This window comes from Chiloscyllium plagiosum, unplaced genomic scaffold (genome assembly GCF_037043375.1).
Source record: "Chiloscyllium plagiosum isolate Xiang-an unplaced genomic scaffold, Cpla_swu_hap1 HiC_scaffold_4, whole genome shotgun sequence".
Classification (NCBI taxonomy): domain Eukaryota; kingdom Metazoa; phylum Chordata; class Chondrichthyes; order Orectolobiformes; family Hemiscylliidae; genus Chiloscyllium; species Chiloscyllium plagiosum.
This window is the reverse complement of record NW_028270142.1, coordinates 94,824,074-94,849,786: the sequence shown is the minus strand read 5'-3', so window position 1 is coordinate 94,849,786 and position 25,713 is coordinate 94,824,074. Positions and strand designations below refer to the sequence as shown.

Here is a 25,713-nt window from a genome sequence, read left to right as displayed (position 1 = left end):
TTTTTTAGAGCAGCAGTCGCGCTACGTGTGTGTCTGGAGTTATCATTTGTGGTGGGCAGCAGTGGTGATTTGGACTGCCAGGTGTATGCTGTCTCCTGCTGCGGGCTCCCTGTGGGCCGGGCGGTGACAACTGCAGCCACTTCATTCAGCAGTGGGTCCGGCTCTGGAGCCAGTAGGGGAAGTTTCAGGTATTGAGGGGAATAGGGCAGCGGGGCTCTCTGCCGTTGGGGGGTTATTGCGGCGGTCTTTCGCCTTAGGGGTCTGATGCTGCTTGGCAATGTCCCGAAACTTTGCAAGACACTGCAGCATGTAAGCAGTGTCCCAGGAGGGGTTCCCCTGCCCTCCTGTAATGGTTGTGGTCCAGTAATCAATCTTATCCAATTTAAAGGACTCCATATGGCCAATTTCCTTGGGACCAGGTGTAAAGGTCTCCAGTAAAGGGGATAACATAACGGCTGTCACCTGTCTCTTCTTAGCACTGTGTCTGCCGCTGACCCAGGTGTAACAAGAGCATCTCTTATCTTGGCCTTGAATGTCACGTATTTACCATGATTCTTCATGTGGTCTTATTCATCTTTGGCCCTAGGCGGTTCTCACCACGTGGTTGGGGTTGCCCAGCACCCACAGATGGCACTTCCTGGCAGAGGGTGGATTTTCATGCCTCCATGGCGTACTGGACGTCCTGGGTTGAGTGCTAAGTGCTGCACTTCAAGGAAAGACAGAGAGAGTGCTCACAGAAACACCCAGGCAGTAAGTTATTGACAGAACAAGCAATAAAAGGGCAATTGAACAAGTAATCGCTGACCGCAGTGTAAACAACCACTTATCCGCTGGATAAACACACTTAGAGAGATACCTGAAACTGATAAAATAAGCACTCAGTAACCGCAAGACAAACAGACACACCCAAAACAAGCACTCAAAAGCCAACTGACAGAAAACATTGGAGAGATGGGACCCCCGTCAATTACCTTTGAGCTGAAGATCTCTTAGGATTGAAGCGAAAAATTTAACTGGCAATCTCTCCTTCTTTCTTGCCAGGCTTCTGTTGCTCATCCGTCTTTCCCCTGGCTGGATCAGGATCGCGGCACAATCCCTGGCTCAAGATGGATCACATGTCACCCAAATTGGTTAAAATTTAGTTGATCAATTTAGGAGCTTAACCGTTTACCTTATCAGGCCGAGTGCGTGGTTGCTCGACACTGAATTGCCGTGGTAGTTAGATTAGAATTGTGGCTCCCCTCCTCAGCCATCCAGCTTTTTGCTCCAGGTCTGACCTGCTGGGGCAGGGCTAGCCACCAGGTCTGCATTGGGCTACATTTACATCCAATAAAGCAGAGATCACAAAACACAGATCGAAGTGAAATTAACAAACCGTTTATTAACACAGCGGTATCACGGAAGAGAAATTGACCCAGCTGAAACAGCACAGGCAGTCTGTCCAGGTAGGCAAAACTCTCTTCCCGGAGCTGAGAATCAAACCAGTTTTTAGAGGAATACAGTACAATGATGCTAATTAAAATAGTGAAAATACAGTGGTCTTGATAGTCAAGTAATCAAGTTACGATGGTGATAATCGCAAAGCAGTTAACAGAGCAATGTCCTGAATGTAGGTACAATGAAGCATTAATCAGTTCCCAATGGGACCAGGAGGTTCCAGCTCACTTTGAGGGTAGGTGATAATGTCCCTTTTCTTGGCAGCAAGGTGTTTCTATTGTTGCTCTCCTGTGAGCATGATATTCTGGTGCCTCTCTGTCTGACTTGTCCTTTGTGTGGCTTTGGTATCACTGGGATATGAGACTGCCCTCAGGGCTTTGGGACAGCTGTGTTTATTGGGTCCAGGAAGCTTATTGTCAGTTTGTCTTGGGAAGTGTATTCCCTGGTCTGCGAGTGGCTGTGGTCATGTCTGGTTTCCCTTGTCAGCCTGTCTGGTCAAGCTGAGGCATTCTGGGAGTTCCTTGTATGGTTTGGACAGGCTTAATTTTCTGTGTTCTGTGTGGCCATGCTGTGGTAGGCAGGGTGGCAGATCTTTTCCCACATACACACACTTACAATGTCTACCTGTTATTTGCTTTCGTATTGATCCATATTCTCAGTAGCAAAGGAACCACTGTACTGCTTTGCATGCTTCATCATGTAATATTCTTATTCTTATAATCTTCATTTTTTGTAGTTAATTATCCACCTTTTTTTTCAAATAAGGCAAGTTAATATTTCTGTAGGTGTTTTTACTGAGTGTCTCTGCCATGGGATATATTTTTAACTTGCTGCCTGGACCTGAAACAAAAGTTGCCGATCCCTTGTCCCTCACAGAGAATATCCAATTCCATTCTTCATACAACATACATCAGTGACCAGTGGGAAATCCATCCTCCTATCTTCACCATGTGGAAAAATGACCTTCTGATCTGCTCTGGTACTGCAATTACATTACAACATATATCGTTTTCTTACTTGAAATTATCCAGCCTGCACAAACAATTTAGATTAGATTCCCTACAGTGTGAAAACAGGCCCTTCGGCCCAACAAGTCCACACCGACCCTCTGAAGAGTAACCCACTAAGACCCATTTCCCTCTGACTAATGCACCTAACACTATGGGCAATTTACCATGGCCAATCCACCTGACCTGCACATCTTTGGACTGTGGGAGGAAGCCGGAACACTTGGAGGAAACCCACACAGACACAGGGAGAATGTGCAAACTCCACACAGACAGTCATCCAAGGCTGGAATCAAACCTGGGACCCTAGTGCTGTGAGGCAGCAGTGCTAACCACTGAGCCACTGTGCCACCCTTACAATGTGTGTTCAATCTTCTGCTTGACTTTCAGAACAATAGCCTGAAATTTTCCTTACTTTAAAACTAGAAGTGCACCTTCCATCTCATCTATGGTGAACACAAGTAGACTGTACTGACTTCATGGTACTCGTGGTTTTCAAATCTAGACATGCATTTTATTGGGGTAAGATATAAAGCCAATGTAATGTAGATTATTTTCCCCACCATCATAGATTATCTTCAAAAATGATTGGGGTGTTTTTCATGTAACCCCACAAATTGTGGTATTTTGTATAGACAGCAGTGAATTGCTAATTTACATAAAGAGGAGTATGCAGACCTGTGGAGTGCTTTGGAGTGGCAGTTTGTGAATTGCTCTCTGGGCAAGCTGACATGGACAATTCGGAGCCAAAGGTCTTCATCTAATTTGCAGTAATTCTAGTTGATTCATTGATACTTGCCTGAAGATTAATGCTTTCCTAAAGTCTCTACTCAAAGACAAACTTAGGTCACATAGTAAGCAAGCTTTGAGTCTAATATATGTGTTAAGGAAGACCACAATTATTCCTCCCTAAATAAGCCCTAACAATTTTCATGATCATGCTACCAAAGTGGTAGAGGAGTCGTTACAGCCTACAAGCTGTATGGTATTTTATAAAGAACTGAAGTGATAATTTAAACCATTTAAACTTAAATGCCTACAACAATCAGAATCCATTTGCCAACCAAGCAGGGCTCGCTTCTAATACATTATCAATGTTGTTTTCCCTTTACTTTAGTATTTCTTATGAACTGTGTTGATTATAACAATAAGATCAAGACAAGAAACTTTGTGAAAATGGCTTTTTTTCAGTAATAATCAAGTTTTATACTACGAAGTAAATAGTTATTCATTTTTTTTCTCATCTGTTAAAGTAGATAATCCAACAATTGTGTGTTGCTCAAGATCTGAAAAGAGTTCCACCATTTAAGAGCAGATAATTCTGTGGATCTTTGTTTGAAACTCTATTGACCTCAGCATTTTTGCTGAATGAATTTGCATGGTTTACTCATAATGATGCTTGGTAATTATTATTGATTGCATAGATATGTAGATGAGCAAATGATATTCTTAAAAAGTAGTTCTTTCTTAATGATGTACTAATGAGGTATCAGTAAATCCTTTAGTTGGTCATCTGTACTGATGAGAAGCCTTTTCTAAATGATAACTATGTAAATTCAGCATGGTATAAATAAATGAAAATGAAACTGTAATTATTAACCTTTATTAGATACCTTAAATATATACTTTCTGTAAACATTACACTGTAAGTGACAAGTAGGTTGCTCTTCAGCTGTTAATCATATGTAAATTACCTTCAAAATAAACTTGAAAATGATCCATGATTAGGAATGATACAGTAATTCTGGACAGGCAGGTAGTACTGAGGAAGTGGGGAGGCTGCAGAAGGATCTAGACAGTTTGGGAGAGTGGTCCAGGAAATGACTGATGAAGTTCAATGTGAGCAAATGCGAGGTCTTGCACTTTGGAAAAAAGAATACAAGCATGGACTACTTTCTAAATGGTGAGAAAATTCATAAAGCCAAAGTACAAAGGGATCTGGGAATGCTAGTCGAGGATTCTCTAAAGGTAAACATGCAGGTTGAATCCGTGATTAAGAAAGCAAATGCAATGTTGTCATTTATCTCAAGAAGGTTGGAATATAAAAGCAGCGATGTGCTACTGAGACTTTATAAAGCTCTGGTTAGGCCCCATTTGGAGTACTGTGTCCAGTTTTGGGCCCTACACCTCAGGAAGGACATACTGGCACTGGAGCGTGTCCAGCGGAGATTCATACGGATGATCCCCTGGAATGGTAGGTCTAACATACGAGGAACGGCTGAGGATCCTGGGATTGTACTCATTGGAGTTTAGAAGATTAAGGGGAGATCTAATAGAAACTTACAAGATAATACATGGCTTGGAAAGGGTGGACGCTAAGAAATTGTTTCCGTTAGGCGAGGAGACTAGGACCCGTGGGCACAGCCTTAGAATTAGAGGGGGTAAATTCAGAACAGAAATGCGGTGACATTTCTTCAGCCAGAGAGTGGTGGGCCTGTGGAATTCATTGCCACAGAGTGTCGTGGAGGCCGGGATGCTAAATGTCTTCAAGGCAGAGATTGATAAATTCTTGATGTCACAAGGAATTAAGGGCTACGGGGAGAATGCGGGTAAGTGGAGCTGAAATGCCCATTAGCCATGATTAGATAGTGGAGTGGACTCGATGGGCCGAATGGCCTTACTTCCACTCCTATATCTTATGGTCTTATGGTCTTATAATAATTCAGACTGTGTAACAGATATACATATAAAAATATCAATATATATTTTCTGACAGAATATTTTAAAATATTAATCAAGCAATAAAGGAGCTGAATACGTTTTTTATATTTTGGAACTGATTCTTGACACAATTTCACAGTATAGCTTTAAAATTCAGTACTGTGGAAATTATCCTACTTATATAGTGCAGCAGATTGCACAGTAGTTGCCAGAACACAGACTTTCATTGTGATGTTAACTTCCTCAGGGATGCAGAAGAACATTGAAGCTAAAAGCACTTTAATGTGCTATTCAGAAGATTGAGCTGTCAGAAGACTTGCCACCTTCAATTCTGGTGGCGGAAATGTTTATAAAGCTAACGGGAAGAGAAAGGCATATTGTTGGTGGAAGTGTCCACTGAAACGTAAAGGAAGACTTTGACTTGCCCTAGTCTGATTGGCAGCATCCACCCACATCGACAGCCTACAACTAGTCTCAGAGAATCCATTTCATGGGACACTGGTACCAATACTAAGACAGAAAGGAGCTGTACCACTGTACCATTTTGGGACTACAGTGTAGAGCAGCTAAATGGAGCTATCATTATCACTTTGAACTAGTAAAGAGGAGGCAAGGACTGCTGCAAAGAACATTAGTCTGAAGATAGAATACTAGAAGATTGGGAGAAATTAGGAAATTATAAATCAGTAAATTAAATGCCTAGGTAATAACTTAAGTAAAAATAAGCAGAGCAGTTCAGGGCAAATCGAGAATATACTAATGTTAGGACAGCATTAGTGACTAAAAAAGTGAAATTTAAATGCTCTCCATCTGAATATATGAAACATTCCAAAAGAGTAGATGAATTAATAGCATAAGTACAATTCTAGTGATTGAATAACCATTGCATACATGTGTTAGAATTGTTAACTGATTTAAATCACAGCACACAACATCAGCAGAGATTGAGAAAATATTTTTAAAAAACTTTTCTCAATGTGTTACGGCACTGTTTAAAGTTGGAAAAGTATTGAAATGCACCACACCAATTACATAATGCTGGTCAACATAAAGGCCAGCTTATCTTTGCAGAACAGACTCCTGTGATGAATCACTGCATTAAGGACACATCTGCATGACAATACAGAATTAAATTATGATATTTGAATGTATCAAAACATACCTTTCAGAATGTTCCTGTCTCCCCAGCAGGCTTTCCTTTGTGGCTATGAATTCTCCAAGGTTGTGTGGTTTTGTTGAGGTCTTCCAAAAAATGCACAAACAAATAAAAGTATGTAAGGAAGAAATTCAATTTTCCCTCATTCTTCACAACATGGACATGACCTCAGAAGGCTTTCCTGACTCAAAAGAAGGTCAAATCAAAATGACTTGGGGGTTGGGAGGGCAGACAAAAATCATTTATCCCAGCAAAGAGAAAAATGTAAATGATAATGTTTATAACAAAGGATCCCAGCTTGGCAACTCGATTAGTGGAAAATGATCAGATAGGAGGAATAGGCTGGGGCTACTTTCCATGGATTGTCAGAGCCTAAGGTCAACAAGCTAGCACCTGCAAGAGCCTACTGAGAATATTGTTCCCATGGGACTGAGAGAATCAAGCAAATATGGTTGGAAGTAGCTCAGGAGGTGCATGTGAAGTCCAAGAGAATAGAAACAATGCCAGAGGATGTTCAGTTGCCCCATCATGGCTAGTAAGGTGAGTGCCAGGCTATGTTCCATGTGTCAATACAGCACATTCATTTTGCACATCCCTACTGACAGAAGGTATCCCAGAATGTCCATTTTCAGCATCCCAAGGGTTTTTATCAATATCCACTCTGTTGTGCTCATGGCTTAAGCATTTTCTTGGTATCAGTGGTTAGACTCCTTACAGCTACCATCAGCCCATGCCCACAGAGGGTAGGCCTTGTCAACAAGGTACTATCTGATGACACAGCTTGGGGATATGAGTTTTCTGTGGAAAACCCATTTGGATTGAAGAAGTTTACTGGTTTATCTAGTTTTGTCTTTATTGCTGCATGTCTATAACTGTTAGTCACCATGGCAATCTAGCGAAAGCTGCAGATCTGAGGGCCCTCTCATTCTGCCAGACCTCATCACTTATAAACTGGTTGGTATTGAGTGACAGCCCTGACAAACATGACATCTGCTGCCTGGAAGGTACCCTTTTGTTAAAGCAGGATGTTAGGAGCTGGAGGCAAAGAAATTCAAAGATGTGTTAACCTTGACCACTATTGGCAGTGGATGCTAAACTAGTCTGCTCTCCAGCGAGTCTTCACCGGGATGCTGCAAATATCAACAGTGCCTCATCATGAAAATCTGAGATACTATTACTTGGTCATATCTGAAAAGTTAAACTACTGTGTACCCCTGCTGGAGGTATCATCTGCCTTAAGCTAATCTCAGTGTTCATCCCTTGTGGCCTGCAGAGTAACAAATGATTGCTTCTGATCTTCTTGCCTTACTGCTGATAGCATTGCTGGTCTGAGGCTGCAAGGAAAACTGAATTAGTGAATCCCCTGCTACTCTTTAACAGCTGGGAGCAGGAACTGCAAATCAAAGTTTTAAAAGATCTAAAGCAATAGACATTACCTCCAGAGTATTGGAAATCATCTCAGTACATAGAAAGCACTCTTTCAGAAGCAATTTTATGAACAAAGACCTTTGACCTTGGCAAAGAAGCAGTTGACATATCTCCTATTTTAAAATGTTCCGAGCCTATCAATTACTCAGCCTGCCAATCATTGATTTTCTTTCTTGCCTTTTACAACTGGGCAAGTTCCAGGAAGTTGGGGAACCCATCTTGCAATCAGTTACAGCCAAAATCCACTGTTAAAGATACACGCAATTTTACATCAGCAAATAGCAATCCTGTTGGTATGATAGTGATGTTGCACACACTTGTGAAGAGCTCCAGTTAAACATGGAAGTCAATCAGCTTCCCAACGCACTGACGTCTTTTAAAAAAAAATCAAAGAACTGTGGATGCTGGAAATCAGAAAGAGAAGCAGAATTTGCTGGGAAAACTCAGCAGATCTGGCAGCATCTTGGGAGGGGAAGAAGAGGTAACATTTTGGATCCAGTGACCCTTCTTCAGAAGCCCCAGAACACAAACATTTTTCCTGATTTTTAATGTCCCATATGTGACCAAGGAGTTTTTAATGCAGTGACTGTTAATGACTGGGAACTTGATACTCATGAAGATGGTGAAAGCAGAAGCAATCAGTGATTCCAAAAGGAAATTGGATGAGCTCCTTGAAGAAAATGAACTTGCAGTGTCGGGGGATCAAGCAAGGCAATGTCACTGACAGAATTGCATCATGGAGAGTCAGCATGGATTATATGGCCTCCTTTTGTGCTATAAAGGACTGTCTGGCATGTACCAATGCACCAATACCCATCTACTCTCAGAGATTAACGTTCCAAACATTGAGTTTGTCTTTGTGCTGGAAAACACACATGATCTGAAAAAAGTGGGGAACTGAGGATGTAATGAGAATGAGAAACCTAAAGAAACTAATGTGCATGCATCCAAAATACTTAATGAATCTAGTATAATGCAAATTAATAGTTACAGTGAAGGCATGCATGTGCCTATAAAACATTGAATTATGAATTGAAAATTAATATCTGCATTTATTACAATTTCATGCAAATAATGGTTTAATCTGACAAGATGATGAGAATAAATAGTGTACCCTTGATCTATATGACTTATCAAACAAGTAAATTTCCATACTGTGCCTGTAACATGTCAGCATTTATCAGGTAGCAGTGAAAAATCTTGCATAGTCAAACAGAAACCTCATGATTTGTTTAGAATGGCTTATGACCGTCACATTCAAACACTGTTTCATTTGCTTTGTTCAATAAAACCATAAAAATTCATTTATGCTGCTTGATGCCCATTAAAAAAAAAACTGTGCCATTTCATCCAGGCACGTCAAAAGAGGATACACAGCCAACTCTGACACTGGGAGTTCTGTCAAAGCAGTACAGTTAATCTTGGTACTTATGGCTGACTGAGAAATGTAAGACGTTGCAACTGAAAATGATTGTAGAATGGCTGTGAATCAAGTGCTAGTACTAGACTGGAGTGAATCATCCATTTGACGTCCAAGTTGCCAATATTGAGAGAAAGAAATTAGTCGCAAGGTAGAAATGTTTCATCTGGAAGAGAATTTAGACATTACAAACTTAGACATTATCCATCAAAATACTCAGACTTCAAGAACGTCTGACTCAAACATGCTTTGAAGGTAACCAAGATTGGATTTTGAAGGCAGATTAAGAGATAGAATTTCAACAAAATGAAAAAATATATATATTTAACTTCTGGGATGCAATGTAAATAAAAGTGTTAGAAGCCATCTAAAATTGTATAAGTATTACTGTTATCATCTAATACAGTCTGAAAGATTGCCTGAGGCCTAATGCAACAAGGGAACAGGATATATTAATTAAGGGATAATTTGTTTTATAAATGTGGAAGCCAGTGACCAGTGGGATGTGAGTTTTATGGAGTGCGGTTGATGAAATCAAACTGTAACTTAAAATGGGGACCTGAATTTTGTTAAAGAACAGTTACCTTCTAATGTATAACATTGGTAGCACATGATGTTTGAATCTAAATGTAAAGTTTCAGGATATGATTACCCACCCCTGATTTTTGAAAATGAGCCTTATCGCCAGTAGAAGAATGAAGGTACACTGTGAACCGGGGTGACCTCTTTACCAAAGACTTAGGATTTTCATTGCCATATTGAGGCAAGATAAGGAGCAAAGTTTTTGTCAGAATTGGAGCTTGATGATTGAAACATGGATGAAGATTTGGACAAATTGTTAACTTTTATAGATACAATTAATCAATAAGATGATTTATTGACTCCTTATGAGGCATGGTTAGATTTTGGCAAATTTGGCAAGGACATTACAATGGAAGAGTACATAGTAGAATTCAGTAGATTGTGTGCAAGACTGCAGACTTTTCCTGTAGAAACTCCCCAATCTGTGATGACATTTAAGTTATTCAACCCTATAAAAAATATAGTCGATTCGGCTATGACACAGTAGTTCAGTTCTCATACAATCCCGTGCTCTCAGAAAATCGTGTCATCCCAGCACCGTTTAAACTAATGGGGCTGGAATTGCATTTGCACCAATATGTGCTTTAAAAGTTCATGCTTTAGGGACAGTGTCCCCAGTTCTTTAATCGCGTTATCATGAATTCATATTAACAAAACATGCATTAAAGGAGAACGAACTGTATATCAAATGTGGACAGACTGCTAGTTTTGATGGAAGCCAAATTTGTGGACAAATGTGCACTGCTGGAGCAACTGTTAGAAATACTAAAATAATTCTTTGGAAAACATTATAATGAAATAATGAACTGTAGATGCTGGAGATTTGAAACAAAAGCCAAAACTGCTGGAGAAACTCAGCAGGTCTCGCAGCATCTGTGAGGAGAAAACAGAGTTAAGGTTTCAAGTTCACTGATGAAGGAACTGATGAAGAGTCATATTGGACTTGAAATGTTAGCTCTGTTTTCTCTCTATCGATGCTGCCAGATGTGCTGAGTTTCTCCAGCAATTTCTGTTTTTGACCTTTGAAACCATGCCTTTCCAGTAGCATTTGTAGTACAAAGTGGGCATTCAGGAATACAAGAGAAAATAAAGGAAATAATATTAACAAATTGGTGAGATGTCTCGATACAGATTGCAGGAGAACTATAATAGAAATGAGGACAGATATATCATCAATAATTTTGAGAAGCAAAGAGAATTTGGGATTTACAATAAGCAAATGAACCCTAGAAATGCTCAGGGTGTATTTGGTCAATGTTTCAATTCAAAGTACCACTACCCCATGAATTGTCCCAAATAATATAAAAAAGTACTCAAAACTAAATATGAAACAAGATTCAGAGGGTAGGAATATGGAGATGCAGATCAAAGACAGCTTTCAGCCAAATGATGAATGTCTTAGTGGCAGAACCTTTCAATTGTGCAGTCTATAACAGTGTGTATGTGTCTACAGTGCGTGGGATAGACTGGCTAAACTGCTAGCTAGACTCTGTGAGTAATATGACCTGGGACAAAGTTTCACCAGTTTTAGATTTGGGGATGACAACACACTAAAATCTTTTTTTAAATAGCGGGAATCAATGATTTTATTAGAATGGATGCAGTTTACAGTGAAAATACTCATTTTTCTTTTATTTGTTAATGGGATATTGACATTTGTGGTTTGGCCAGCATTTATTGTCCGGCCCTAATGACCCAAAGGGCAGTTGAGTCAGCTGCATTACTGAATTACCGTTGTGTCACATACAGGCCAAACCAGGTAAGGATGGCAGATTGTTTTCCGCTAAAGGACATCAGTGAATAAGCCAGGGTTTTGCAGCAATTGATACTGGTCACAAGATCACCATTTGGTTATCTTTTTAATTGAATTCAGGTTTCACCATAGTGGCATTTGAACCCCAGAACATTAACGTGGGCCTCTGGATTGCTAGCATTGCTAGGTTCCCTTAATTAAGTAGGCCATCAATGAAGGAAGCACAACTAAAACTGGATGTGGAAAATTACAAATCTATGTTATTTGGAAAATGTATGAATTTGCGATTCACACCATTGGGACACTATTGTATGGAACTTTAATGAAATACAACCTCTCCACCCAAGAAAGTAAAGAAATATTATTGCCATGAGAAGGTGGGAACTTAGAAGACACAAAGTCAATTGCGTTAAACTTACAAAGGCAATTTGCCCAACTGAGCTCTAAAAGGTTAAAAATTTTAACAAATGATGCAGGAATAAGGATTGAGGAATACAATAAGCTCATAGAAGAGCTAAGTGATAGATGTAAGATTTGTAAGGCCAAGGTTATGGACAAGGACAAGTTTATGGCCATGGATTTAAAGGTTTCGGATAAAGGAAAAAATACATTTTCAATTTACATCTTGTCCATTTGCCAACTAGATTATGTCAGTCAACAATGCGTTCTAAAGATAAGTTAAAAATTGTGGAGAACGTAATGGAAAAGTTTAAAGACCAGATTTGGCCTGCTGTCAGACTTTCTCACTGATAATGGGGGGAGGGGTTGAATTCAGAGATATATGAACGAATATGCACGTAATAGTTATGAATAGCCCTTTTAGCAATGGTGCATGTGAAAGGCTTGGGAACATGACTACAAAGATGGAAGGCAGATAAACAGTGTAAGTTCAAACAGTGGGTGAAGGAGTGAACATCCCTAAGAAAAGGATCAAACACCGCTATGACGATAATCAAAAATGGCCTTTAGTAACAGTCTTTACTGAGGAGAAGGATGTCTTAGTATTGAATCCTTAAGAAGTTGAGGACAAGTTAAGTACTTGTATTACAGAAGAAAAGGAAATTTTAATAAGTTCATTAGGTTAAAGGAATACAAAGCATTAAGATCGGACAAGATATCTCCAAGGATCCTAAGGGAGATAAGTAAACAAATTACCAAGGTCCCAGGTTTTCCCCTGTTTTGGAAAGATGGTCCTTCATTTTGATTTCCCAGTGCAAGCACGATTGGAAATTATTGCTGCTTATAAGTTCTGCTCTTTTAGTTTTAACAAGGACTACCAATTACTTTGACAATGATAAAAATGTTTCTTTCTTCACAATATCTCAATGTAATTAGTTGTGGATTACACTATTATGATCAGTTCTGAATTAATTTTGATTAATTTTCAATGTAAAAGTAACAGAATTTTGTACATTACTTATATAACACAATAGGATGTTGTGGAAAGATAATACAAATGTTAATCAGTGTCATTAGTGCCTCCAAGCATGTTCAAAAGGATATAGGATGAAAACTTCTGTCATGTAATTCTTCAGGCTTGAGGGATTTGCAACTTGCAACCTGCCCACATTGATTCCATTGGAAGCAGATAACATATACATTTTGTACTGCCTCCTTATTTGAATGATTATTGTGTGTATCCAAGCATGACCTGTGATGCTGGCTAGTTACACAGACAACAGATGGCCCAACAGCAAGCAAGGCTAACACATGTACCAACTAGTCTCCATCTTGTAAAGGCAGTTTTTTTTCACTGATAGATCACATTGTCGAACTGAAGTCTGCTAAAGTAAAACATGTTTGAAGTCTGAAAGTGAACAAAATTGTAGCATCATCTCAGGGAAAAGGATTCAAGATTTGTTGATACCGTACTGGAAACACAGAGGTTGACTCAAGGATAGAGATGATCTCAAGGATAGAGGTGATCTTTCCATGGGGTCCAGAATATCCTCATATCAGACATCTAACAAATGTTTTAAGCTCAGTGCCTGGCTTTGAGAACTGGCATCATACCTGTTGTCAAGGTCAATGCCACTTTCACATCAATTTTCATACCCAATGGACCACCAACCTTTCATGCTGCTCAATGCATCACCTTACGCTTCCCTTTCACTCACTCAACCTTACACCCTAACACCAAAGACTCATACCTAATATTCACATACTACTTCATACATAGGTAGACCTTGCATAGATGCGAGCCTTACACCTCCTTCTTTTTGCCTCTAAGCCAGCTATTCTGTTATGGCAGGAGCATTGGCCCAAATATAGTGCCATGCAATTATTGTCATTCTGCCCTGTCTCTTGAAAGCGAAGAACATACATATTAGGAGGGAGACCCACAGAGCTATGAGTATTTGTTACATCAGCATCTTCTCCGTTCATTAGAGATGATTGTGATGAGAATCACATGGCTGGCCATGACAGAGACTGTAGCATCCAGAATTTTTCAGACCATTGAGGATGACAGTAACTTATTGTTGCTTCTCAACTCCCTCCCCAGTCTCATCTTTAAATGTGACAGGAAGTGAAAGCTGCAGGTGATGTGATCACAGACCTCCTGTTTTCCTTCTAATTCCTTACTTAACTCTATTTGTCCCCCTACTCTCCTCTTCAGCTCTTGCACTTTCAGATGCCCAAGAGGTGTGCCTGACCACATGCAACACATACATAGAAGAGAAAGAGACGTGGCATCCTTTCACGAGATGTTACAGCAGAATTCTCTCTGCTGACCCATAGAAATGTAAAAGATTCACAGTAATACACTTAAACAGAGCTGGAGAGTTCTGCTTTGTAACTCATTTATTCAGAAAGAAGTGAGACAGAAAACAGGAGATTGTTAGCTGTGATGGGGAAGGTGTTAGAATTGATCAGTAAGGAGGTTATAATTGAGACTCTGAAAAACTCAAGACAATTGGGAAGAGTCAGCATGGTTTCAGGAAATAGAAATTGTGTTTAACCAAATTATAGGCATTATCAGGACATAGGAACAGGACTAGGCCATTGGCCTCTTGAGCCTGTTTTGTCATTCAATGAGTTAATGGCTAATCTGTAGCCGAATTCCATTTAATTACCTTTGGCTCATCACCCTTAATATCTTTGCTTAACAAAAAAAACTCACACTTAAAATGAAAAACTGATCTAGCATCAACTGCCATTTGTGGATGAGAGTTTGTGTGTAGAAGTGCTTCCACCTCTCTTTCATCGTCAGGCCTTAATTATTAGACTATGTCCTTAGTTCTAGAATCCCCAACCAATGGAAATAGGTTGTCTTTATCACCGTTGACCTTTCCTCTTCACAGTATATCTTAAAACTTTTGATCAGATCAACTCTTAGCCATCTAAATTCAAGATAGAACAAGCCAAATTTGTCTAATCTCTCCTCATACCTTAACCTTGACTTTTGGCTCTGATTCTCCAGCATCTACAGTCCTCATTTTCTCCTAGTTGCTTAACCTTGAAGTCCAGGTATCATTCTTGTAAACCTATGTTGTACTCCCTCCAACCCCAGTCTCTCCTTCCTAAGATGTAGTGCCCAGATCTGCTCACAGTACTCCACGTGGGGTCTAATAAACATTTTGTATAGCTACAGTATAACTTCTCCATCCTTATACTCCACCCTTCTAGATATTAAGGCCAGCATTCCATTAGCTTTCTTGATTATTTTCTGCACCTGTTTGTGGTATTTCAAAGATTTATGCACTTCAGCCGTCCCTTGGGCATCCACTTAATGCCATCTTGAAAGTACCCTGATCTATTTTTTGGAGGTCCAAAATGGATAACCTCACGCTTGCTTACATTGAAACTCATCTGCCACAGTTTTGCCTCCTAGTCTATCAATACCCTTTGTACTTTTATGCTATCTTCAATATTGTCTATAACGCCACCACAATCCTTTGGAAAAGTACTACGCACTGTGGAAAAGGGAGAGCCTGTTGATGCAGTACAGACAGATGTCACTCAGTGAATTGGATTTACTGTAAACACTGGAAAGTGATCAGAGCTGTAAAACATGTGAGGGCTGGTGATGTTGGAGTACCTGTTATCTTGCTGTTAACATGTCAGAAAGATGGGCGCCTCTCCCAGCCCAGGACCAATTGAATCACTGAAGTAGCTCTTGCCTTTTCTTGTTATTGCTGGCATTTTACTGCCAAAGGCAGCACCGTCCAGTATGTGGAGAGGTCACGACATAAACCTTCCTGTGGGTTTGGAGGGGGAGCAGGATCTAATATTTGGGTACTCAGTGGCTCAAAAGGAGTCACTCAATTCCCTATCACTTCACATTCAACAACACCAAACTGCCCTCCTTAGTAAACCTGCTTAGACTGGTCACAGTGTGCCAAGACTCGCTTGTCTGGTTAAAAGAGTTGCCCTGTTTGATGGATTGTTGTAGCTACACTCCCAGTGACACTGAACGACCGCTTAGATTCACAGATTCATACAGCACAGAAACAGACCCTTTGGCTCAACTCGTCTGTGCTGACCAGACATCCCAATCAGACCTAGTTCCATTTTGTCAGCATTTGGCCCAATTCCTCTAAACCCTTCCTATTCATATACCCATCCAGATGCCTTTTAAATATTGTGATTATACCAGCTTCCACCACTTCCTCTGGCAGTTCGTTCCATACACGCACCACCCTCCAGCCGTCTGATTGCTTGGTAGCTCTTGACGTCAAGACATCATTCTTTAAAGGGACGAGAACTTTGTCGGCAATCAATTAGTTGCCTGATTCCTGAAAAATGTGCCATGCCTTTCCTCCAAATGGCAGAAGCAGGATTGCGCCCAGCTTTCTGCCTCCTTGTCAGGACTCTGGCCATGCCAATAAGGTACAGTCCAGCTTCTTAGTGCTGCCCAGGAAGCTCAGACCAAAGTTCCATGATTCCTGCCTATTGCCAGGAAAGTCCAGCCTGCTGCTGTACAGGCACAGACTGCTGTCATCCTGACTGTGGTTCTCAATTCTCACAAGGGCATGAACGTAACAAGCTGTCTTCCATCAGATTGCCAGGAGAAATGGCAGATGCTCCCTAGAGCATAAACCTGCTATCCTTTCTCAGAATGGTAATAGTTAGCTCACCGGTGCCTGTGTTGTTTCCATATAGACAGGCAATACACACTGCTGCTACACTATCCAAGCTTGTGCAGTCTCACACTGGACTCTTAAGGTCAGAGCTACTCAAAGCAATCCTGCCAGCCATCTGTGGCATCCACCAGTGAAAGTCAGCGACTTTCACAGGAGGTGGCACTGGGTCAGAGCATGAAAATGTACGAAAGCATCCACAAAAGTGGCACCGTTGAAATGTACATGTATGAGTTGTTTCATCTTGTTTGTATGACTGGAACTGTTTGCAGTTCAAGCTGATCTACAGAGGTTTCTGTTAGTGAATTTTATTGTTGGAGGGTGGCTTAAGGGCACGGTGATGTGATGTAGAGGTGACAAATGCCGGATTGGTGTTGGAAGCTGCACCATTGAACTTTGGGCCTGATAGTCTGCTCTCTGACAACGTGCTCACCTGAATGCTGTCCATGATACCTCCTCCCTGCGTTCTCCTATCACTTCCACTGCAGACCTTTCCTCTCTACATTCTCTGCTCTAGTTTATGGTCATCTCAAAGACCAACGTGGTGAGAAAGATCTCCTTTCCAGCCTGGGGCCAATTTAGTAACTTAAGTGGCCAATAAAGATCCTTTTTCTGTCGTAGATGGTAATTTAGTGGCAACGGCTTGACCCTCCACTTTATTGAGGATGCCACCAGCTGAAACTTGGAGATCTTCTCCACCAGTCTGGGGGTAGCAAGAGTCTTCTGTTTGAGTACTCTGTGGCATGGGTGGAGCCCCCCAGTTCCTCCATCCTTCCTGATTGCCAGTACCAGATCTCAGAGGACAACTTTAAAAGCGTTCCAGAGCTCTTCCAGACTCACTACAATAGCAGGTCTTCTTCAAGTTCAGCTCAAATGGAAGTTGGATGTCCAATCTGTTTAAGAAATGTTAGTATTGGGCCTGTCTAACAGAAAATGTCTTAATTTTTGGTGACAGCGAATCGACTGAACGGATCTCTGAGATCCAAGTTAGGATGAAGCCACCTCAACAGTCAGCAAGGCTGGGGGATGTCAGCACAGTCCTGGTTTATGGTTTTCAACATTTGCAGGGAATGCCTGTGTGATCGGCCTTCTCAAGAGGCTGCAATACTTGGGTTGCATAACCTGGGAATAGCTGGAATATCGCGAAACCTCATGGAGAGTGATCTGCTCCAACAGCACCATTGATATGAAATATGTGTCGATATATCCTGGCTTTTTATTCATTTCATTTTGATTAGTATTGCCTTATATGTTGAACGTTCAATATAAACTGTTTTGGTGCATTAGCCAAGTCTCAGTTGGCAGTATCCTCAGCACTCAGTGTGGGTTCAAATCCTAGTCCAGTGATGTGACCAATGTACATTGGCAGTCCTGTGTAGCACTGTTGACTGTACTGTCCTTTCCTGAGATTTTAGAGCAAACTTCTACCTACTCGCTCAGGTAAGTTTCATCGTAACACAATGAAAATGAACAGGTGGGTTCTGCCTTGTGTTCTGACCATTATTTATCCACCAATCAACATTCTTCATACAGATTACTTAATAATTATCACATTGTTACTTGGGGAAGATTGCTGTACACAAATTAGCTGCTACATATCCTACATTGACTTACATTTACTGTGACAGTGACTGGGCATCAAAAAGTACACAGTTGGCCATAAAGCACTTTGGCCATCCTGACGTCATGAAAGGTGATATATAAACGTTTCATAGATAGTCAACCTTTCCAAAACAAATTCCAATCAACTCAGAACATTGTTTAGTAATCACAGCTATTATGTTAGCTTTGGGTAGATCCTGGTATTTTTAAAGTAAGTTTCAAAGTAATATTGAATGTCAGAATTAAATACTTTGTGGCAAATATGGAACTTTTGTAAATTTTTATTTGACATTCCTGGATATAAAACATGTGATTAAATCATGATGAAAACTTTATAGTGAGAATGTTTTAGATAACAAAATGAACCTATAAACTGGACATGTTGTGTCCATTTTCCAGGGCTATGCAACCTGCCAAGTCTCTGAAGGAGCAAACAGGAAGTGGAGACCTTCTTTTGGTCAAATGTGTGCCTTACTGGATCCGAATGTTACTTGATAATAGCTGCTGTTTATTCATACCTTATACATTCACAGAATGCTTAAGGTATGACCCATTGTGTCCAAGCCAGCTTCCTCTAAGAATAACTCAGATAATCCTATTCTCCTATTTCGCCTCATGCCCATTGAAATATTTTTCATGAAGACTTTGGCATTCAGTTCTCTTGAGAAAGCCTGAGTAGTATCAACCACCACCAAACTGACACGCACAATTTATTTTTAATATGATTGCATTTGAAATGCTACAAAATAAAATACTGGAAACCTTATAAACTGCATGTTAAGATTATGCCTAAATAAGGCTTTTGAAACTAAATTGGTTGTTGATGTTGAGCTTTTCCCCTTTTCTGCTGCCATTTTACTATCAGTAACATAGAAAAATACTGCTCGGAGGAACATTACTCCCTACTTCAGCTCAGTGGTAGAGTCTAACTGATTAGTCCCTCTTACCTAACCTTTTTCCATAGCTCTGCAGTTTGCATTCTTTCAAGCATTTATCCAATTATCTTTTGAAAGTTATGACTGAATTTGTTTGTAACACACTGATTCTAGATTTTAGTCGCCACATGAAAATAGGTTTTCTTAAGTCATCTCTGGTTCTTTGGCAAATCCGTGTCCACTGTTACTGACACTTCTGGCACTGAAAACAGATTCTCCTTATTTATCCCATTAAGCCCCTTCACGGTTTTTAACATCTCAGTCAAATCTCAGAGTCTCGCTATCAGAACTTCAGTGATGTGTGCCCTGTGCTGAGAAAGACAGGATGTGATGAACTGAAGGGATTCTAGTCTTAGCCACTGCAAGCCATAATTTCAGAGGATGGAGATGGCGATTCCATATTGAGTTTAAATCTTGTCTAGACTCTGCTGATGAAGAGCTCTATAACTGCAGAAATCGACTGTCACTTAGGGAAGGGATTTCAAATAGTTGGAAAACATCTCCTTCCTGTGGTCCTGCTGGTGTCACCCATCTTAGAGATAAAGGCTGCTGGCTATCGCACATTGCCCTGAAATGGTGTCTTCTCTCACATGCACGGCAGTCTGCATTTTTGGAAGGATGCACTTTGTGCAAGTGAGCTCTTTTAATACCTCATCTGGCAAAACAAGCTGACTGAGGTCATAGAGTCTTAGAGAAAGTGAGGACTGCAGATGCTGGAGATCAGAGTCGAAAATGTGGTGCTGGAAAAGCATAGCACATCAGGCAGTGTCCCAGGAGCAGGAAAATCGACGTTTCGAGCAGGGATGCCTGATGGAGGGTTTATGCCTGAAACATCAATTCTCCTACCTGGATGTTGCCTCACCTGCTGTGCTTTTCCAGCACCACACTCTCGGCATAGACTCTCAGCGTCATACAGCACAGAAACAGACCCTTTGGTCCAACTCGTACATGCCGACCAAGTTTCTTGGAACTAGTCCCACTTGCCTGCGTTTGACCCATATCCCTTGAAACCTTTCCTATTCATGTGTTTGTCTAAATGTCTTTTCAATGTTGTAACTGTAGCTACACTTCCTCTGGCAGTTCATTCTACGTAAAAACCACCCTCTGTGTGAAAAGGTTGCCCCTCACATCCCTTTTAAATCTTTCTCCTCTCACCTTAAAACTATGCCATCTAGTTTTGAATTGCCCTTATCTGTGCCCCTCATGATTTTATAAATCTCTATAAGGTCACCTCTCAACCTCCTATGCTGCAGTGAAAAATGTCCCAGCCTATCTAGCCTCTCCTTATAACTCAAACCTTCCAGTCTCGGCAACATCCTGGTAAATCCTTTCTGAGCCCTCTCCAATTTAGTTTTATTCTTCCTATAGCAGAGTAAATAGAAATGTACATAGTACTCCAAAAGTGGCCTCACTACCATTGTACAATCTCAACATAATGTCCCAACTCCTATGCTTAATGGTCTGAGCAATGAAGGCAAATGTGCTAAATGCCTTCTTAACCACCCAGTCTACCTGTGATGCAACTTTCAAAGAACCATGTACCTGAACCCCTAGGCTCTGCGTTCGACACACTACCCAGGGCCCTACCATTAACTGTAAATCCTGCCTTCAGCTTGCCACATCTTGCCTTCATAGCCCAGGCACACTCTTACCTCTTTTGTATTCAATTGGCAAGATCGCCCTGAATTCTATGGGATCTAACTTTAACTAATCAGAATACCATTAGGACCTTGTCAAAGGCTTTACGAACAGGACAATTTGGATGACATCTACAGCTCATCTTTTTGGTTATGTCATCAAAAAATTCAATCAAGTTTGTGAGCTACGATTTCCCAGGCACAAAGCCATGCAGACTATCCATAATCAGTCCTTGCCTCTCCAATTACATGTAAATCCTATCTTCCAGAATCCCTCCAACAACTTATTCGCCATTGATGTCAGACTCATTGGACTATAGTTCCCAGGCTTCTCCTTACAGACTTTCTCAGGTGCCAGAGAATTACTCACCTTTACGTTACCTTATGGAAATTGTCAAACTGGGAAGAGGTGACTGCCCCTTGGATACAGGAAGAGATGGCCTTTCAGGCATTGCCTACTAGGTCCATGACGGTAAAACCCTTGGAGGCCTCGGCCTGGTCAATGTGATCAGTCACTTCAAAGTGACTGCACATTCAAGCTCATGGGGTCAAGGTCAGAGCCATTACTAATCCCATCCCTGTGACACACACTTCCATGCCCACCGCTTCATTCACAATACAAGTCCAACACTGTCACCTTCCCTGTCCACCTCCATTACCATCTGCCTGCTGTGCCCCACCCCCCTCAGTGCCCCTTACCGGTTGCAGGCAGACATGGTCAGCGGTCTTGATGATGATAATGTCAGTACAGAAGTCACATCCTAAGAGTTTGAATCATGGAATTCCTACAGTGTGGAAGCAGGCCATTTCACCCTTCAAGTCCCCACCAACCCTCTGAAGATCATCTCACTATGACCCACCCACCTACTCTACTGTAACCCTGCATTTCCCATGATCGATCCACCTAGCCTGGACATCCCTGGCAGTTTAGCATGACCTATCCACTAACCTGCATACCTTTGGACTGTGGAGCACCTAGAAGAAACCCACACAGACACGGAGAGGATGTGAAAACTCCACACAGTCAGCTGGGGGTGGAATCAAACCTGGGTCCCTGGCACTGGGGAGGCAACAGTGCTAACCACTGAGCCACAGTGCCAGCCAAAGGAGCAGGTAGATGTTTTTCACCACAGTCAGATGTGTAGGCTTGCCCCCAGACAGATTGATCACCATGAAATCCTTCAGCTGTGACTGTGTTCATGAGCTTATTGAAGCGCCTTCAGCTGGTGAGCTACGCCATCTTCACAGACTGAAGCTTCATATGCCGAACTTGCTGCATTGATTTAGACTCCTTTCTGAACTATGGAAAGGTTGATAGGGTCTCATCACACGCTGTTTTGCAATTCTGCCTTCAACTCTGCCCTGAGGTTCGCTCTGACATCATTTCAATTGCAGCAGTATTTTCAGAGCAGTTTCCCTTTAAGAGATGCAGGTTGCCTTGAAGAAGAGTGGGTTGGCTTCACTACTTGTGGCCACCACAATGTGGCAATTTGCATGAAGGCCTCCAGCAATTTAAAGGAACAGCTAGCAATAGGGAAGAGGCTCAGCCCCCAGCTACAATTGGAATAATGAGTTAGGAGCATAAAATCTACATGAAAGCATGGCGGGTATGTTGCCCATTGAGTTCAACCTGATCAAAAAGTATGTGAATCAATTTTTAGCTCCTCTTACATACATAGAGTTAAACACCATTGAAGCAGACTCGTTGGTTAGTTCATCTATGCCAACCAGGTATCCTAAACTGATCTAGCCCCACTTGCCAGTATTTGGCCCATATCCCTCTAAACTTTGCTTATTCATGTTCCCATCCTGATGCCTTTTCAATATTATAATTGTACTCACCTTGACCACTTCTTCTGGCATGTTCCATAAACTAATAACAATGAATAAAATTATGATTAATGGGTGAAATTTCCTACATTAGCAAGCAGTTGTAGATTTTTGATTGCATTTTTCAGAGGAATTGATTTGAGGATTTTGCTTCAGCTCCATCCTTCAGCTGTAGCTCAAAAGTTTGACAGTATTGCTGCTGGGTCTGGTGACAGTGATTTTATTCATTTCGGGGATATGCTTGTGTCTGACTGTGCCAACAGTCTCTAATTACACTTCTCTAATTCCCCTTGAGAAGATGGTGGTGAGCTGCCTTCTCTGACGATACTATGGATTTAGTAGAAGTAGTTTGTTCTGGTTTTTTTGTGAAGGAAGGTTGAGATGGAGGGATCGAGCCGAGTGTGTTCCAGAGCCAGTGAAGTAAACAGCTTGTGGGGCCTTGGTGTTTTTTTTTGAAGGTGGGACAACAGAAGCAGCCTGAATGGGTGGGGTCAAGCTCTCACAAAACCAGGATTTTTTTTAGTTTTAGCCTTCAGTAGCAGTTGTTGGGGTCTTAAAGCAAGGATATGGAAGCTCTTCTTCTCTGTGTTACAGCAAAAAGCTTGAGTTCTCTTCTTGCTGGTAGAATTGCATGTGGGACAATTTAGTTACTGAATTTGCTTTAGTCAAGGGTGTGCTTATGTTACTAGATTGGATCAATTAATTAGTAGTAATTAATGTACATATATATAATTTTGTGAAGCATTTCAATAGATTTGCCGTGAAGTCAATCAATGCCTTACACTTATCTTTAAAATAAGAACAAGATAGGGTCTAGACTGTCTTCTTATTATATACAGTGGAACCTCGATTATCCGAACGTGATGGGCGGGCACTATTTCGTTTGGATAATCGATTATTTGGAAAATTGATTCAATGCGTTTCCTTTGGGGCTCAGAGTTTTAAAGTCTTCTCCCTATTCAGGAGACTGAAGCAGCAAACAGTGGGCGAGACCACACCCCCAACAACACCTCTCTCTCGTTTCCCCCCAGTCAACCCTGCCTCCCGATCCGGTCCATTACGGCTCCCTGCTCCCAACCCCGCCCCCAAACCTGGTCCAACCCCACCGACCCACCCCAACACAAAACGCGGGAGCCCCGCCCCCAAAACAGACCACCCTCCTCCGCTCCCCGGCATCCACCCCTGGCCCCTCTCTGGGGCAGCCAGACTACACATCAACAACAAGAGTGCTGCTGCTGCAGCTGCCTTTGTGGGGTAAGTCCCCAAATAGAGTGCGCGCGCATGCACGCACATACACACAAACTTTTTTACTGCAAATTTTTGACAGGTTCCATGTTTGCGCTGTACAGGACAATGTTGGAGAGATTATTCCTGGGAAGGAGGGGTTTAGGGTACACCCCTGTGTGGAACTCCAGGGAAAGTGTGGGGAGAGAGAGGGCGGGCAGTCAGGCATTTGGAGACAGTGCCTGTTTAATCACAATGATAAAAGACGTGATCACTGTTGGAAACATGTCTTTGATGTAATGTTTCTATTGGGACCTTGAGATCTCCTTTGGATAATCCGATTTTCGGATAATTGGTATTCGGATAATCGAGTTTCCTCTGTATTGGCATAGTTCACTTTACTGATATCCAAATTGGCTGCTGTTTTATAGCAGTGGTCAATTGCAAGGTAACAAAATTGATTTGGAATGTCCTGAAATCTTAAAAAGCACTCTAATGTAAATACTCCTCTTTCACTCAGTCACCTGGTTGCGTTTGCTCTAACAATTGCTTTGTAAATAAACATTTGACAAACATTCAGGATGACTAGAAATGAATGAAGATCTTTATGTAGACAGTTTACAGAAAACTTCTTTGTTTTCTTAGAAAAGTGAACTATTGTGGATGCTGGAAATGTGAAAGAAAGGTGGAAAATGCTGGAAATACTCAGCAGGTCTTGCGGTATCTGTGCAGAGAGAAGCAAAGTTAACATTCCAGGTTGGTGAGCCTTCAACAGAACTTTATTTTCTTATTGATGCTAATCATTTTTCCTTATAATGACAATTTACATAACAAATTGTATCCAATTCTAAACTGAGACATCAAAAATTGCTGTAAACATAGTTGGTAATTAACAAAACTTGTGAAGTAAATTAATGTGCTTAAAAATACAGTTTTGCTCAATATTGTTGTAAGGTAATGGTTCTGAAAATGTTAATGTTGAGCTTCATTGAGCTCAATCAAATCTGATGAAATCACAGAGTTTTTGGGTGGAGCTGAGGTCTCACAAAGTCTCGAGAGGCAGATTTGATATGCCTGGCATCTTAATGGTAATTAAACCTAATTAATTAATGTTAGTGGTACTATAGCTTGACAGAAGCCTCATATTTTTAAGACTGTAGGGTGGTCTATCCACTACCACTGACAGATAGGCCCTTAGACTCGGCATAGAAAGAAGAATTGGTAGCGGCATTTTGGATGCAGCTGATATTATTACTGGCCAAGTCAGATTCCAGACTTAACTTGATAGAGCATATTTTTATTTGCTTTGGTTTTAGCCAAGTGATCTCTCAATGAAACATGAGCTTGAATGCAGATTTTGTTTTAACAATGGAACAGAATTTTTTTAACAACATTAATTAAAATAAAATAGAATAAATCAAGCTACAATTATGGACCAGACCAACCCACCAATATAGTAACAAGAGCCTGGTCCCTATCTTTTATATTTATTTAACAGAAAGTGTGGGGCACTGTGTTCTAGATGTAATTTGATTAGTTCACCACTAGGCTTTAAGCAACACCACAGTTGAAATGCAAATGAAAAGAAGCACTGGCATAACTAACTCTATTGAAATTCTTAACAAGATAATGTATTCTTTAACCACTCATCATCAACTGCTCCAGTATAGGCAACATCCCATAAACACATGCTTGGCAAGGCAATTTAGCAAAACAGTTTTATTCTCACGTGCTGTCTTCTTCCAGTCCAGCTGCAAGAAAGACCGAAAAAAATGCCTGCTTTTTATTTTTAAGAAGATCTTTCTGTCTAAGTCTTCACACGCAGCAGAGAAAGAGAGTGATACGCCTATTAGGTCCAACACCCAGCTAACTCAAAATCAAACTGAAAGAAAAACCCAAAGTCCCTTGGTTCTGTATGAGCCTGACGCTGCCTGCAAATTGCTTCTTTTGTCTAATTTTT

At 41.0% G+C, this 25,713-nt stretch overlaps 1 protein-coding gene across 10 annotated transcripts in view; it reads left to right on the top strand.

Moving 5' to 3' along the window:
- dlgap1a (discs, large (Drosophila) homolog-associated protein 1a) overlaps positions 1 to 25,713 on the top strand; it is a 770,519-nt gene that overhangs the window by 141,725 nt on the left and 603,081 nt on the right. For 9 of the 10 annotated variants that reach the window (XM_087986494.1, XM_087986491.1, XM_087986492.1 and 6 more), the window contains exon 2: positions 24,399 to 24,509. The exons of the other annotated variant lie outside the window; for it this stretch is intronic. The gene's annotated coding sequence lies outside the window, so the exon portion shown is untranslated. The remainder of the gene's footprint in view (positions 1 to 24,398; positions 24,510 to 25,713) is intronic. 10 annotated transcript variants of the gene reach the window in all.